The sequence below is a fragment of the Arachis ipaensis genome, chromosome B04, assembly GCF_000816755.2.
Source record: "Arachis ipaensis cultivar K30076 chromosome B04, Araip1.1, whole genome shotgun sequence".
In the NCBI taxonomy this organism is placed as follows: Eukaryota; Viridiplantae; Streptophyta; class Magnoliopsida; order Fabales; family Fabaceae; genus Arachis; species Arachis ipaensis.
The window spans coordinates 6872732-6876900 of NC_029788.2; the positions used below are offsets into that span (position 1 = coordinate 6872732).

At 27.3% G+C, this 4169-nt stretch overlaps 1 protein-coding gene across 2 annotated transcripts in view; it reads right to left on the reverse strand.

Annotated features, from left to right (window-relative positions):
- LOC107638678 (transcription initiation factor IIF subunit alpha-like) overlaps positions 1-4169 on the reverse strand; it is a 21342-nt gene that overhangs the window by 10181 nt on the left and 6992 nt on the right. The gene's annotated exons all lie outside the window — the stretch shown is intronic.

A 4169-nucleotide genomic window follows, 5' to 3' on the forward strand; every position in this document is an offset into this window, starting at 1 on the left:
TTTGACTCTTTAATTTGTTACTTTAAAATCTTATGTGTATCTATACTTTTATATATAATAGGTAAATTTTCTTTTCAAAATGTCTTTCATCATATATAATTTATAAAAGTAATATTTTGTTAATTAATATGTGTATCCTCTATAAAGAGCCGAAATGCGTATTCACCATTTTCTCTATAACGTGCAGAGATAGTAAGGGTAGAATGGTAGATAATTAGATATATAACGAATTTTAATGGTTTTTACTTTTTATGTTATTGTTATTACAAATTATTATTGTATTAATACAAAAAAAAATAATTTCTAGCCCAGCTTTAGAAAAAGAAAAAATAAATTGAAGAGATATATGGTTGAGATTTGTTGCTGAGGACATTCGTTTCTAGGATCGCAAGTTGCTCAAAATTCCAATGCAGGGTTGATATGCTTCCTCTCTTTAACAATTCAAAAAGACATTGCATATTTGCATTATATTTTAACATTGAGATTCTTCCAACTATAATCAATTCATCCCAATTAATTAACCAACGTGGGTATTAGGATTTACCTCCCAATTTTGATTAATTGGTAATTATTGGAAGCAACGAAGTTTTGGGAGTCCAAAATGGAAGAAGCTATAAGAACAAGGAAGAATTTTGGGCACAATATAAATACGCTTCAGAAATACTACTATATTGCACATGGAGATTTAATGGTCCAAAGTTTTATAATTAAATTACATGAATAATATAGCACGGAATTGAAGCCAATTCAGGAAATTTCCCATTCTATGCTTTAAGGTAAACCCTCAAATCTGTAAGTTAAAACGTGTTTGGCAATTGTTAATTATCAGAGGGAAAAAAACCATTCAAACAGACATATATAAAAAGATACTTATAATTTGTCTAATTTTTATCTCTAAAAATATATTGAAGATAATAAAGCAAGAATAAGAACACAGTACAATTGTTTTCTAATTTTATGTTTATCTCTATTATGTGCAATAATTTTGTACTTTCTATAATGAATCACATGTTAAGCACAACCTTAACTACCTTTGAAGTAACAGAAGGCACATATATAATAACGATCAATTTTCAAATTGTAGCAGAAAGTGACAACGCAAAAGACAAAATAGTCTAAGACACAACATAATTAATTTTCAAAATGATTTTGATATATTCAATGTTTAGTATATTTAGAAATGCTACATTATATGTTTTGGAGCTGAAGATTAATTAATTCGAAGATTAAAAAGCATAAGTTCAATTCTGAAAAGTGGCTCTTTATTCTAAGATGCTCTGCTTTTCAGTTGGTCTAAAATCAAAAGTCAAAATGTTTCATTCCAACCAATTGTGGCTTCTGCAATCATAGTAGCTAGAATCTCGATTTAACTCTTAAAATCTTCCGATATTACAATTTTAAATGAGTTTATCGATTTTACGAAATTTGTACTAAGTCTGACGATTTTACGATTTAAATCTTGTTAAGATTTTACGTTTTACGTTTTCTATTTATTTTTTTGATTTCACGTAAAATCTCGATTTTCTCTACCTTGTCTGCAATATCTCAATTCGCTGGTTTTAATATAACTCTGAAAGAACGTTACCCCTTTAAAAATGCGATAAATTATTGTTAGTGTAGATTTTATGTAGGAATCACAACTCAGCAGCTCTAAAGTAGATATTTAACTAATAATTAAATATCCTAATTATAACTGATTTTAATTTGTCAAAGTTCTTCAGTTGCATGGCGAACAGAACTATTTAGGTTGTCAAGTTTTTAAACGAATACAAAATATATTAATGTCACAATTTTAGTTATGCACATGCGGATTTTGTCATAAAGTCAAATAGTTACTAAAAGTTAATAAGTTATAGTTCAAATGATATAGTCTTTTTATACTCATCTAAAAAATTGGGTTCATTTTATATATGATTTATCTTTTTTGTGTTTTTTTTTTATTTTTTTGGTTTGTATCAGGGTATCCATCAAGTCGGAAGCCTAATGACTAATCTCTCGGGTACTGCAGAGGCAAAGTGGGCGACCCTCCCAAGCAAGCAAGTTCCATTCCCATCCTCCAGTGAGTATCGAACCCGGGAGAGATGGTTAAAAAACATAGACCATCATTCATCTGTGTTAACTTGCGTTGGTTTGTGTTATTTTTTATGTATGACTAATTTCTTCTCTCCCTCAACAAAATGATGTGTATCTTGTTAATATTTTGGGGTCCATAGAAAAAGCCATGAGTGGCTTCCTTGTGTTGTTGTTTTGTTGGGCCTTAAGCTTACTTACAACCAACCCGTTTGTAACATAGGTTAATAATCTCACTATCCAAAAACAGAAAATAGAAACAAAATCTCCAGTTCAAAAGAAGAAAGAAAATGAAAGAAACCCAGTCCCAAAAAAAAAAAGCAATTATTTGTTTTCCTAATTTTAGTTGGCCACTCAGCCACTATTACGCTTTGTCAGTTTGTCTAACTCTCAGCATAAAACTAATGTATTGAATAATGGAATTTACCTGAAATTAATCATTTTATATTACTAATTTACTATATCAAAAGGTTACACACTATGAAACTCATTTATATATGTCTTTTTTTTTTCTATTTTTTTTTTTAAGAGGGTAAAACAAGGAGAATTATGATAACGTGAGACAAAAAAAGAAGAAGATGATGATAATGAAGAAAGAGATAATGAAGAGTATTGAATTATGCAAAATTTATTAAAAAATAATACCGAAATATCTTAATAATAATAATACTGAAACTTCTTAATTTTGACACCGAAATTTAACTACAAAAATATAGTTTCTTTAATGCTGTATTTTTTTTTGCTTCTTATTACGATGATGATGGTGATGATAATAATGATGATGATGATGATAAAGAGGAGGAGTAGTAGTTTTGAATTGTTATTCTGATTTTTTTAGGAGTATTGCTTCTCATAGTAGACTTGAATAAACATGTATTACAATATTATTTAATTGAATGAATGTAAAAAATAAATTGCACATTAAAAGATTACAAGATAGTATCGAAATTACTTGAATGAACATGTTTATACTATATTGCAATCTTATTTGGTTGAATGAATGTAGTTTTATACTTATTGGATTGAATTTTTGACAGAAACCAAAAATATAAAAAATTTTAATTTTGACATCGAAATGTTGCTACAAAAACTAAAAATGTCTTAATTTTGACACCAAAATTTTACTACAAACACATAAATGTCTTCTTAGTGTTTTTTTATGCTTCAATGAGAGATTTTTTTCTTCCTCTACTTACTAACTAAAGATAATGAAAAAAAAATATTCTAATTTAGTGTTCTAATCTTGTTAAGTAATCATGATATAACGAAGAATAAGAGGAGGAGGAGGAGTTGCTGTTGTTTTGAATTGAATTGTTATTTTTATTTTTTTAGGAGTATTGCTTCTCATACTAGACTTGAATGAACATGTATTACAATCTTATTTAATTGAATGAATGTAAAAAATAAATTGTATTTTAAAAGATCACAAGATAAGGCCGAAATTACTTGAATGAATATGTTTGTACTATATTAGAATCTTATTTAGTTAAATGAATGTAAGTTCACACTTATTGGATTGAATTCTTGTCAAAAACAAAAAATATCAAAAATTTTTTATTTTGACACCGAAATGTTGCTATAAAAATACAGAAATCTCTTATTTAATATTGAATTTTTTGTTTTTTATTCTTTTTTTTCTATTGCTCTTACTTCTTTTAAAAGCATTGTTTCTCAATTAGACTTGAATACACACTTATTGGATTGAAATCTTACATGTGCAAAAATTTGAAAGAAAATGAAGGAGAAAAAAAATACTGTAATTTATGAACGGCATTGATGATGATGATGATGATGATGATGGAGGAGAAGAAAAAGAAAGAAGAAAAATAAATTCAAATGAAAAAGAAAGGAGGAGAAGGTAGTGATGGTAACGACCACGACAATAACAAATGAGAGAGAAATATGAGAAAAAAAAGAGAAGAATACGAAGAGGCAGTAACAACAGCGATATATGAAAAGAAGAAGCATGTGAACAAAAAATACATTATAATAATTTAGTTGGATTTAGTTAAATAAATGACTTGGACGTAGAGCTTTTCTTACCTAATTTTTTTTACTAAATAATAAACAGAGAGAATAACTAAATATATTATAAAAAT